The sequence below is a fragment of the Mus caroli genome, unplaced genomic scaffold (genome assembly GCF_978045245.1).
Source record: "Mus caroli unplaced genomic scaffold, Mus_caroli_1 scaffold_2, whole genome shotgun sequence".
Classification (NCBI taxonomy): Eukaryota; Metazoa; Chordata; class Mammalia; order Rodentia; family Muridae; genus Mus; species Mus caroli.
The window spans coordinates 72,076,684-72,090,466 of record NW_028227257.1 but is presented as its reverse complement, the minus strand read 5'-3'; the positions used below and the strand labels follow the sequence as shown (position 1 = coordinate 72,090,466).

General features: G+C 36.3%; 1 pseudogene; it reads left to right on the top strand.

Moving 5' to 3' along the window:
* Positions 1–356: 356 nt before the first annotated feature.
* Positions 357–1,508, top strand: LOC110306794 (eukaryotic translation initiation factor 2 subunit 1 pseudogene; annotated as a pseudogene).
* Positions 1,509–13,783: the final 12,275 nt, after the last annotated feature.

Genomic DNA, 13,783 nt, shown 5'->3' with positions numbered 1-13,783 from the left:
TCCAATGGGCCTCTCTTTCCAGTGATGGCCTACTAGGCCATCTTTTGATATGTATGCAGCTAGAGTCAAGAGCTCTGGGGTACTGGTTAGTTCATAATGTTGTTGCACCTACAGGGTTGCAGATCTCTTTAGCTCCTTGGATACTTTCTCTAGCTCCTCCATTGGGGGCCTTGTGATCCATCCAATAGCTGACTGTGAGCATCCACTTATGTGTTTGCTAGGCCCTGGCCTAGTCTCACAAGAGACAGCTATATCAGGGTCCTTTCAGCATCCGGTGTTAGTGTTCCAAGTCTCATCATTGTCATTAAGGAGCACAGTATGGGACCCTAGTTCGGGATTCACACATACACTTCAGAATGCAGGGTCTAAGTTGTAGATTTTATCAACACAAATTTTCTGAGGTGGAAGATGTAGTGATGGTGAATGTAAGATCCATTGCTGAAATGGGGGCCTATGTCAGCTTGTTGGAATATAATAACATTGAAGGCATGATTCTTCTTAGTGAATTATCCAGATGATGTATCCATTGTATAAACAAACTGATCCGAATTGGCAGAAGTGAACGTGTAGTTGTCATTAGAGTGGAAAGAAAAAGGATATATAGATTTGTCAAAAAAAAGAGTTTCTCCAGAAGAAGCAATCAAATGTGAAGACAAATTCACAAAATCCAAAACTGTCTATAGCATTCTTCACCATGTTGCTGAGGTATTAGAATATACCAAGGATGAGCAGCTGGAAAGCCTGGACCAGAGGACTGTCTTGCTCTTTGATGGCAAATACAAGAGACCGGATATGATGCCTATGATGCCTTTAAGCATGCAGTCTCAGACCCATCTATCTTGGATAGTTTAGACTTGAATGAAGATGAAAGAGGAGTACTCATTAACAATATCAATAGGCATTTGACCCCACAAGCGGTCAAAATTCAAGCAGATATTAAAGGAGCTTGCTATGGTTATGTAGGCGTTGATGCTGTAAAAGAAGCCCTGAGGGCAGGTTTGAATTGTTCTACAGAAACCATGCCCATCAAGATAAATCTAATAGCTCTGCCCAGGTATGTGATGACAACAAGAACACTAGAGTGGACAGAAGGCCTCTCTGTCCTCAATCAGGCTATGGCAGTCGTTAAAGAGAAGATTGAGAAGAGGAGCGTGTTCAGTGTTTGGATGGAGCCCAAAGTGGTCACAGATACAGATGAGACTGAACTTGCAAGGCAGCTGGAATGGCTTGAGAGAGAAGAAGCAGAAGTGGATGGAGATGATGTTACAGAAGAAATGGAAGCCAAAGCTGAAGATCAACATTTTGGAAAACAGTCCAAACTAAGGAGTATGAAGCAGCTCTTCCTGGCTGTAAACCCTAGACTTGAAAGTGTTCCAGTATTGAAAACTTCAAACCTGAATATTTTTTATTTCCAGCTACTTAAGTATTCAACAAGCCAGAATCTAAATGTCCTCCTTCATGTCAGCTGTTTTCACATAGTGGCTCTAACACCTCAAGCATTTTTTTAGGGAGTGGCTTGATTTGACCAGAGACAAATCTTAAACAGGAGTACTAATATTCGACTTGCAGTTTCTATTTCTCATGTCTCTGGAATGGCACCCCTATGGTTCAGAGATTTACCAGGGGCTCCAAACACAAACAATCCCAACCTTTCTATATAAAATGTATTTAAGCAAACATGAAATAAATTTCTGGGATATTAAAAAAAAAGAACCAAAATAAAGTCACTTTAAGGAAACTGTAGTTAATATCTGTAAGGAATATTCATAAAAACATTCTTAAATATTAGGTGATTGACTTAAACTGAACATTAAGTAGCATGCACCATGACCAAGTGATATTTCTCCCAGGCACACAAGGATTTCTACATGAAAATACAACAGGCAAAACATAACTTACAATGAATTAAACATCTACATGTAAGGAACAAACCCTAACATTCTTTGAAGACGTTTAAAGCATTGGTCTTAAAAATGATTTCTTGTAAATGACCTCAAGTGCAGGAAACAAAAATAGATAAATGAGATATCATCAAGTAAAAGAACAGACTTCTGCATAGCAAACAACCAGAGTTAAATGTTTGATGGATATACTAGAGGACATTATTTATAAGTTGTATCAAAAATAATTTAATATCTAAAATGCATAAATGACACCCACAAAATCTTTATAACAATAAATACTTAAGGGGCAAAGTACTTGAATAGATCAAAAATTCAATTCCAAGAAGACACATGAATGGCAAAGAAGTAAATAAGAAAGAACTTAGTGTAACATGACAGAGAAGTATAAAATGATAAAGTGGTATATTGCTTCATTCCTAGTAAAATAGCTATTATCAAAAAATACAAGAAAACAAAACAAAAAAATCCCTCACAAAATGGAGAGTATATAAGTGATTTGAGTAGTAGATAGGAAAGAAAAAGGGTGAAATCATTACACAAAATAATATAAATATAACACAAAAATAAGAATAACACTGTCATATGAACCAGCTACTACTTTCTGGATGTTTATTTAAATTTTTTTAAAAAAGAAAACAAACTAAAATGGTGTTAATGGGAATTTTGGACTGCCATCTTCATTTCTTCAAGGCCCACAATATTGAAAACAAAAAAGGAAAGAATTCTACATAAGTAATTTCACAAAGAAAAGGCAACACACATATCTCCATATAGACATAAAGTGCAAGGAAATGAAGTATTATTGTGTAACAGACATGAACCATGAGAGCATAAGGTAAATAAGACAGTTAGGGAAAAATAAGGCATGACTTCACATACATAGGATAACAGAGCTTTTCAAACTCACAGATGCAGAAAGCAAAATGAACTGTGGTTTCCTGGAGCTAAGAGCTGGGGATGTTAGGATTTGTTAAGAAAAGAAGTACTCGCTCTTCTATGAAACAGTGTGCATTCAGTTACCAAAACTGTTCAAAGATTGTTAAGTGTTTACTTCATGTGTTTTTCTTTCTCTACACATTTACACAACACAATTGCATGTTTTAAAACGAGAATTTCTAGTAAGTTGTTTTCTTTTATTTGGTTTTGTTTTTGTAGTTCTGAGAGCAAGCAGTCATGCTAGTTGGCTTTCTGTCCCTGACCTCATCCTATATGTCTTACATAATAACACAAAAGATTATGAATCTAGTATTTACTTTTGCAGTGAACATCACAAAGGAAGTGACGGAAATAAGAGATGGGGAACAAACATATATAAAACCACAAATGATACTGTAGAAGATGCAAGACTGAGTCTGAAATGTCAGAATATGATGTTTCAGTACACATTTTAACCAGGTATTCATCCCAGTTAGCTTTTACCAGTTAATTATCAATCAGTTTGGGAGTTAGGCTATTATTTCAACTAATCCCCAAATGCAACAGTAGAAAAAACCCAGGTTCACTAGCTATTGAAAATATTTAAAGATTCCTTTCATGCTTAAATGTGAGCAACATTTATAAGTTACAGAATATAAGGGTAAAACCAAGAAGTTAAAATAAGCATGGATCCAGCTGCATATGTAGCAGAGGATGGCCTTATCTGGCATCAGTGGAAGGGGAGGCCCTGGTCCTGTGGAGGCCTGATACTCCAACATAGAGCAATGCTAGGGCAGTGAGGCAGGAGTGGTTGGGTGGGTGAAGGAACACACTCATAGAGGCAGGGAAGAGGGGAGATGGGATAGGGGGTTTGTGGAGGGGAACTGGGATGGGGGATAACATTTGAAATGTAAATAAATAAAATAACCAATAAAAATAAGCTAACAACAATAGACCCCTGAGGAAACACTGCTAAATATAGAGTTTTTAGTGTTTTTGTATCTGCTAAAAGGTTTGACTGTCCTGAATCTAACTAAATACAAACATGAGACCAAAACTAGTCAATCAGAAAATAAAATGGTCTTTTCAAAGTTAATAGATTAATAACAAAGTATGAAAAGATCAGTAATCTGATTTTAAAATGGTTCTAATCTCAAGACAAAGAAAAAAACAATAAAAAATCACAGAATATTTTGAGAGAAAAATAAAAATGTAGAAACATTTTTTAAATCTAATATTTCACTAAATACCATTTTGCAGGGCATAGCAAAGGGGTTATATGCCACTAGACATTCATTTACATGCTACATTGCAGGAACAGTCCTGGGACACACTGGGGAAGATTCTTTTGTTGCACAAAATTCACCTAAAGTGCTTATAAATATAGAAAGACTCAAAGCTGTCCCAGAGATCTGGCAATGTGTGTCATAGACTCCCAGATGCAGTGTGTCTGCATGTGTTTCTTCATTACAGAGGCCATCACTATCCATGAGTAGGCTACCAAAATATGTCTAAAATGATTAAGGCTAAAATAGAGAAATCCGTAATATTGGCATGAGGCAGTACCAGATTTGCATCTATTAGCAAAGCTTATCAATGAGCCACCAACCTTCATATTATTTCCATTAAAGTATTTAAATCATGCCAAGAATAGATGGAGAGCAAGACCGTTTTACACTGGGAAATATAGAGTCTATATTTCCTTTAATGACAAATTGAATTTGATAAAAATAATTGTGTAGTTTTAAGTTGTTCAATTAAAACTCTAGAAAGCCATGAACACTTGTGAATGCAGTATTGCAATGCCATGCTTAGTATAACACCGAAGCCCTGGAGTCATTCTTAGCAGTATCAAAAGCAAGACAATGACGTAGACTATTTCCAATATTAGTTAGCATTTTCCTGGAAGATCCATCGAAATATAATGAAATGTTTAAAAATGGAAAGGGTATAGAATTATTATTTAAGAACTATCTTATTATGTTCCCAGAAATTCCAAGAAGATAAACTAAAGCTTCCTGAAATTGGTGAGAGTTAGGAAAGAAAATTTTAAATTAATGGTTATTTACATTCCTATGTAAAACAATAAAAATAAATTAGAAAATATTACAAAGAGTTTTGACTCACAGTAGTTACAGAATTAATCTTAGAAACACCAGGGAAAAGTAAAACAGAGCTTTAGAAAGAAGACACCAAACTTCCTAGAGATACACGTCAACTTAACTTTTAAATATGAACTGTAGTTATTCTTATTCTGGGTGGGTGACTAAATATTTTAAAAAGCACATATGGAATTCTTCCCCTTTATAATATGGAAGTATTTTCCAATTTTTCTACAATATGATGGTAAAACTTTTAAATTAAAAAATTCACTAAAGTGGGAGAAAGGTTAGATGAGACATAATTATGATGTAACATGTGCTTTGTCAAAGGTAAGTGATGAACTAACATGCAAGAATGTAGGCAGATCATCTAAGAGTGTCTGTGGGTGGAGCTGAGGCAGAAGAGCAGTGTAAAAAGAAAAAGGCTGAAGCTATGTACAAAAGATCCTGGAGGAAGAGGGGAAGAGAACAGAGACACTAAACTAAAGACCAAGAAGCCAGTGTGATCGTAAATGTCTTATTCTTGGCTGTACAGTGACTACAGTGAGGGAGAAAACCAAAATGAAGGCAGGAGATAAGGAAGTCCGTTTATGCATAGGATGTCCTGAAGCAGCTGCTTTTCCAGTGCCAGGGTCTTTGTTATGGCCCTCTTTTAGATATTGATGCTGAGTACAGTAACAGCAGAGATGTTCAAAACACAAACATTATGCAGCAAATGAATGTACTGAAGGGAAGGAGACAAGAAACAAGGTAGTATAACAGATGAGGAGAAAATGGTTGTGTTGACACATATTCCAAGTTTCAAAAAGAAAAGAAATTATAGGAATTATGATCTTTCAGCTAAATGAGAGTTACTGTTTAATTGAATAAACAGCTTTGTTATTTCAAATTATTTTATATTTTCCTTTCTTTTTACATAAATTTTCCCATTTGTATGACTTCTTCCACACTTCAAATTCTTCCCATCTTCTTACAGACTTGGCTGTGCTGTACAAAGTGTTATGGTAGGCCCTGTCCAGGCTAGCAACAGTTTTCATGTAAGAACCACAGTGCTAGATGCGAAAGGCTTGTCTCTTCATCTTGGTCTTGCTGAAGCAAGAGAAACTCTACTTGGCATGATCAATTTTCTTCACTATTTTCCAGGGAGAAGTTAGTTAGGCCTCATATTCCCCAATAATCTCAACCTTCTTTGTATGTTTAGCCATGGTGCCAGAACCTAACCCTGAGAGCACTTTTATATTTTTCTCTTTTTTTTAATTTTTTATTGGTTATTTTATTTATTTACATTTCAAATGTTATCCCCCTTCCAGGTTTCCCCTCCACAAACCACCTATTTCAACCCCCTCCTCCCTGCTGCTATGAGGGTGCTCCCCCACCAATCTACCCACTCCTGCCTCACCACCCTAGAATTCCCTTACATAAGTCTCCACAGGGCCAAGGGCCTCCTCCCCCACTGATGACAGATAAGGCCATCCTCTGCTACATATGCAGCTGGATCCATGAGTTCATCCATGTGTATTCTTTGGTTGGTTGATGCTGTTGTTCTTCCTATGGGATTGCAAACCCTTTCAGCTCATCCATTCTTCCCCTAACTCCTCCACTGGAGTCCCCATGCTCAGTCCAATGCTTGGCTGCAAGCATCTGCATCTGTATCAGTATGTCTCTGGCAGAGCCTCTCAGGACACAGCTATATCAGTCTTCTGTCAGCAAGCACTTCTTGGCATCAGCAATAATGACTGGGTTTGTTGTCTGCATATGGGATTACTCCCCAAGTAGACAGTCTCTGGATGGTCTTTCCTTCAGACTCTGCTCTACTCTTTGTCCCTGGATTACCTTTAGACAGGAGCAATTCTATATCATAAATCTCATGTAAAATAGCTTATGACTTCTTTTTGTTTAAAGATGTAGCCTTCATATGTCCCTGACAAAGGGTTAACATAAAAGTTGGTTGGTTTTTTTTGGTCCCATTAAAGTTAAAGCTCCTCAAGGGACAGAAGAGATTGTACATAAGCAAGTTTGCAATACTGGGCCAGTGTTAGGCTTCCCTCTACCTCCTAGTAAAGAAGCACCAGCAATGTAAAGATGACGCATACTTATAAAATCTTTGAGTCATTGCAGCAGATAGGCACAAGTATATTTAGCTCATATGTTTCCAAAGTTGGGCACATTTGGGAAATTGAGGGTTCCTGTGCTTCTCACACGACCAACCAGCTCCCGGTTTACCTCTGTGCTGATGTTAGGACACAGAAATATAACACAAATAGGCCATGTTTCTGGGTGAGTCATTAGAGGGTAAAATTTGTAATATGAAAATCAAAACTTTCCAGCCTGTCTATTTTTAGTAGCTTCTATATTTCTGTTTCCTCATTTGGGGAGCCTTCTAGAGAATTTGAAAGCTTATGTAGAAACCATAAGAATGGCTGCAAGTTTTATATATCAAAGAATATTTTTAACACCCCTATAAGGGAAAGCAGAAACTTTCTTGACTGTTTTCCCAAATATAATCCTGTCTCTGAATCTAGATGAAAGTGTTTCTCTGACTCTTCATAACTGTTGGGAGGGACCCCTGGCATACAGAAGAGGATTTATTAAGTTTTATACCTCAAATTATATTCACCTTTGCCAAAATAATACCTTAATAGAAGAAAGCATTCATTAAACATTTTAATAAATTAAGTTAATTAAGATGATAATTTAACATTTGAATACTTTATGAAACAATGTAAACCACTCAGAAAGAGCTTCTAAGATAAATTATTAATTATTCAATGCATTGGAATGCATGAGTTTAAATAAAGATATTCTGGTTATCTTACTATTTTAATTTCTAACTATAATTTGGTCTGAATTCTAGCTTAGGTGTTCTTTGTATACTCTATTTTTGTCACTCTAAATTGTTATCTATTGAAATTACTTAGCTCATTATTTGATAACTATAAGTTTTATAGAATCTTGATGCCACTTTTGGTTGTAAAGAATGTGAGATGAAACACAATGGATATGGTAAAGGGAACATGATTAGGATGGTTGTATACCATGTAAGTCAATGAATTATAGAAATCAATATCTGACTTTACAGTCCTATTTTTCTCTCAAAATTACATGGAACCAATTATTTTCACCACCTGTAGTGCTCAATAGCTTTATTTGCAAAATATTTTAGATCTGTAGTTTTATATCAGGTCTTTGTAGACTAGGCTGGCTTTGAAATCACTATGTGTCACAAAACTGACTTTGAACATGAGGTTATTTTCTACATCAACATCTCAAGAATTGTAGTAGAATTGGATAAAATTGTTTTTACCTATTAGAAGTTATATGTAAGCCCCTACAGTTGAAAGCATTGAACACTTAAGATTTGCTTTGAGCTGGATCTAAGCCTCATTTCTGCAGTCTACCTTTTACAGTAGCAGAAAATACAATAGAAGATGCCAAGAGGGAGGAAACAAATAATAGCCCTTTCTACCTTCAACACCTATGTATCACAATAATGGCTAGCAGGCAAGATTTACATAAGGACACAAAAGTGGCACTCACCATGTTGGTGATCATCAAAAGCTGCCTAATTGGACTTAATACTTGTCATCAGAATGAAAATTATGTTTGGTAATAGAAAGAAGCCCACTTCCAGGGATTTGTGAGGTCATGAACCTTCAAAAAGAATCTACTACTATCTGATTTCTAAATGACCATAATTCTTCACTTTATCCTAAATATATTCTTTATATAAGAGGTAACTGTTTTATTGGCTATTCAATATAGTATGGTGAGCCCTGAAATCATATACACACAAAAACTGATTCAGAAGGTTATATATGTATACACACACACACACACACACACACACAGATAGATAGATAGATAGATAGATAGATAGATAGATAGATAGATAGATAGATATCAATTTGAGAGTGGTGGGATGGAAGAGTTTGAAGAGAGGGTACCCCTGGGAGAAGAGGTTTGAAGGGAACTACTAGAGGGAGTAAGGTATGCAATTCTTTTCAGTTTAAAATACACTTTCAAACGAAGGGGAAAAATTACATAAGAGAGTCAGTAAGATGGTTCATCAAGTAAAAGTGTCTGTTGGGCAAGACTCTTGATTCCCAGAGCACATATAAAACTGGAGAAAAGAACTGACCACAAGATGTCTTCTGATTTCCATGTGTGCCGTTAGACTTTCTGCTGCTGTAATAAAATATCATGAACAAAAACCACTTGGAAAAGAAAGGGTTTATTTCACTTATACTGCCGCATAGCACTCCATCAGTGAGGGAAGTCTGGATAGACCTCAAGCAAACCAGGAACTAGGAGGCAGGAATTTAAACAAAAAACCTTGGAGAAATGCTGCTTATTGGTTTGTTCTCAATGACTTGTTTAGCCTGCTTTCTTCTACCTGTCAAAACCACATGTTCAAGGGCTACACTATCCCCCCAGGAAGCTGGACCCTTCCACACCAATAATTAATTAATAAAATGACCCACAGGCTTGCCTGGAGGCCAATCTAGTGGGAGCATTTTCCTAATAAGATTGTCTCTTTCCACATGATCTAATTCTATGTCAAATTGACATAAAAAAATAACAAGCACATCATGTATGGACACATAATCCTACATACCACAAACATGTAAATACAATAACAATAAATTAAATATAATTTTTTGAAAAGAGCTAATAAAAAAACATCAATAAAGCTCTTAGCATGGTACCTGACATATTGAGACCATATGACTGTGCCATCTATTGCTAGTAATGGTGTAATGTGATACCAAAAGAGTTGTTACTAACAAGAAAGTGGTTATCTCTTTGTAGGATTAGGGTTTATGGCTTAAATCAAGCAGGGAATGAATTACATTACCTGAGGGAAATCATACAACTATAAAAGATGGGCAGATTACAAAGAGCTCTGTATAACCATCGATTTTGTTCCAATTTACTATCTATGAGAGCCATAAATTCTGTGGCACTGTGAGTTCTGGCCTGTAAAATTAAAGTTGCAATATATACTTCATAGGAATGTAATAAAGATTTAAACGTGTATTTATGTGAAAATATTGTATGGTGCATAATAATAATTCCAGACTTTCCAATGGAGGAAAGAAATGTATATAAAATATACAAAATTAAAAATGGAAAAGAGAGAGGAACCATAGTTTGAAGACTGCTAAAGTATTTATTATACCAGTTACAATATTGTGTAACAAATTAACCCCAAAGTTAGAGACTTACAACATTCATTATGTCCATTTTGTTGGGTCAGGAGTTCAAATATAGCTTATTCTCTTTTAGAATCTATCTTAAGCCTCAGTACAAATGTTGGCCTAGGCTATAGGCCTAGTACAGCTCACAATGAGGAAAGTTCTACATCTAAGCACATTCAAGGTGGCTGTTCTCGGTTCCCTTTTATAAGACATACTCAGTTCTTGTTATGGCTGTGCAATGGAATACTTGAAAAGATGACAACTTACTTCATCAGGAGAAGCAAGGAAGGTGAACATACTGATTTTTATAACCCTATTTTAGAGATGATATTATGAATTATATATATTCATCCTTGATATATGCAGGGTTATGCTCAAGTGGTGTACAAGTACATAGTGCTATTCTAGAAGCTTGCTAAATAGCCTTTTAAAAACGGTTGACGGCATCTATAAGAATATGGGATCTGCAGCCATAATGCATACGTTAATGTCTTAACCAATTTAACATTGTGAAGGACTTACTTGAGCTCTCTATTTCCTTAATTGCCTTTCTTACAATGGTTAGAGAAAATAATTGCACACCAAGAGTAAATCGCCAAAAGTAAATCCTAATGTTAGTTTATTTGGTCACTGTCAAGATAGTTATTGGCTTTGTTAGTTATTTAGTCATTGTCACCATTGTTCTTATTTGTAAAATTTTGAAAACTCAAAATCCACCTAATCACAGTTACACAGACTAAAAGCAAAATGGCCTAAGTGAGTCTATCTCTTCTTACAACATATTCCTTAGGCATCCTAGGAAAATGCAATGCCTGGATCTGGTTGACAATACAAAATAAACTCTGTAAAAACTAAGGGATTCTGTTGAAACAAAAAGTCACATGGGAGGAAGTCAAGGCAAGTTTCCCATGCCTAACACTGGGATATGCCATGACTCCATTGGCAAAAGAGACCATTTACAATAATTTCTCTGAGGCAAGCATGCAATTTCAGTCAAATGTTGCAAGTCAGAATACTGGATCTTCCACCCCACCCTTCACAACAGCAAACCTTGAAATACTGAAGAAGAAATCTTAGTTTTATAAATGATAAAAGCTGTGAATTTTGCAGTGAAATGTATACATTTACAGCAGAGAAATTGTATTATTTCTAGATGCTCATTTTTATTGCCAGTAAGCCTCACATAAATATTGCTTGTGAAATATTTCTCTTTTCTCTTGGGTGGTAATGAATTCCCCAATGAAAATTGAACAGTTTTGTGATCTACATAATAACTCAAATGTCTGAGCATGTTGTAGTATAATATTTTAATTGTCTAATCAACAAAATATTTATATAAGAATTTAAAATCCAAATGTAAAATTACTCAAAGGAGACTCTTGAAACAAAATAACATGAAGGTCTCATTTTAAGTATGAATTAATGACACCAGAATAGCAATAAATGTCTAATTTATATAAGTTCTAGAGTATCACAGAGTAATGGCACATATAGTCTTAACAATAAAATCCTACAGAATAGAAGTTTGCTATGGGGCGTGTAACTTTGAAGTCACTGAAGATGTAGCAGACAGAATTATACTCAAAACACCCAGCTCTCACATCCTGCCCTGTTCCTTAATTTTCACTGAACACTCAGGAAAGTGGAAACCTGGGTAGATCCCACACCAGTGGCAGAGCCTCCTCTTATTATCTGGGAAATGTTACTAAACCATAATAGTGTTTCCCTCCAATCTGTAATTGGAGTAGGTACTTGGAATTTGGGGAGTGACAGCCTATTAACAGTTGTAACAATAGGAAAACTGAGTATGTCTCCAGCCTGCATTGAAGCAGGAAGAAAATGAATACTATGGACTACTCTTAAATGCCAAAGAAATTTCTTGGCCTTCAGCTTTTATTAACTCATTTTTCCCCCTTAGGTGTAGGTATTTTTTAAATGTAGCTATTTAAAAAACTTTCAAAAAGGAAAATTTATATTTAAACTCACATAAATGAATATTTTAAACCTATGCTTAATTTATTCCGGATTATTGTTATTATGGTTTTTCCAATACATCTGTTTTTGCAACTACATATTGAGGTAGGGAGTGAATTTATAGCATCGATGGGGAAAGGATCTATTACATGCATGGTACACAAATAGCCTCTGGTTTAGTAGTAGAATTGCCAGAGAGAAAAACAACGTGAGACTACTGAGAGATTATACTGCATCTAATGAGCAGGCCTCAGGATACATTTGGACTCCTCAGTGTCATTGGCAGTTCATTCTATTTGAGCAGCCATAGATAAAATGTAGAGAAACTCTGTGCTCTAATTTGGCTTTTAAGTAAAGTTTCCATGAATTCTCATCTGTAAGGCAAGGCAGATTCAACAAATCTCTTAGGACAGCCTCTGGTGTAGGCAAACAATCTGGCACCAAATGCAAACACCCCCATTCATCCCACATTTGTGTGCTGAGTCAAAATGCTATAGGAATATAAATTTCTGCCCAGCTAACTCCAGAGCTTCTTGCATGTTTTCAGAGATCCTTTACTGAGGTGCTGTCCCAATTTTCCCTATTCTGTACTAATGGGCAGATTGCCTTACAAGTACAAATCATTATCAGAATAGACCTGGGATTTGACAGTGCCTTTCATCAGCAATCTCAAATGCACTCACTAGGCTGGATGCTAAGGCAAAAGAATCAACCTGCTCTAAAAGCAGGTAAGCTGTGCCACAAGTGAGCTTCTGGAAAAGGCAAGTGCAAATGAGGCCCCACAGTCCTCTAAACTGAAGAAAAAGAAGTTTCAGTGCAGAAAGGTGTTATTTTCTCCATTTCCCTCAGCAGCTCTCTCTCTCTCTCTCTTTTTGCCCCCTCTTACAGCTTTCTTGCTCATTTAAAACTTACTAGAATATGGATGTTAAATTTAAACATACCCTTAAAAGTTATATAAGTAATTGCACTACAGGAATGCCTGAGGAACTTTTACAGGTGAAAAGAAATGATTAATTAAAACTCATAATTCTTAATATCAAACTAGATGGTGTGTCATGAGATTTACATATAATCTTGAATATAAAATGGCTTTTTCCTTGTTATCACTTTTTAACTAAAGTTGCACATTAAAAAAAAAAACAAACAATGAGGGAATTGTTGCTGTCTAAAAGAATTACAGGTATAGAAATGGAGAGGAGCCTGAGGAAAAGCAGGTCCAGTTACAGGCACAAAGTGGAATCCAGCTCAAGGAGAGGTCCCAAGGCCTGAAACTATTACTGAAGCTATGGAGAGCTCACAAAAAGAGATCTAAGATGGCTGCCCTCCGAAAGATCCAACAAGCAGCTGAAAGAGTTAGATGCAGATATTTGCACCCAACCAATGGACTGAATCAGCTGATCCCTGTTGTTGAATTAGAGAAGGCTGAAAGAAGCTGAGGAGAATGGCGATTCTGTAGGTGGATCAGCAGTCTCAATTAATCTGAACACCCAAAACCTCTCAAACACTGGAACACCAAACAGACAGCATACACCAGCTGATATGAGGCCCCCAACACACATATAGTAGAGGACTTCTGGATCTGTGTACATTCAGAGATGATGCACCTAACCTTCAAGAGACTGGAGGAGCAAGGGAGATTAAAGGTCTGGTCGGGTGGGGGCTGGTGGCATCTATGTGGAGACAAGGTTGG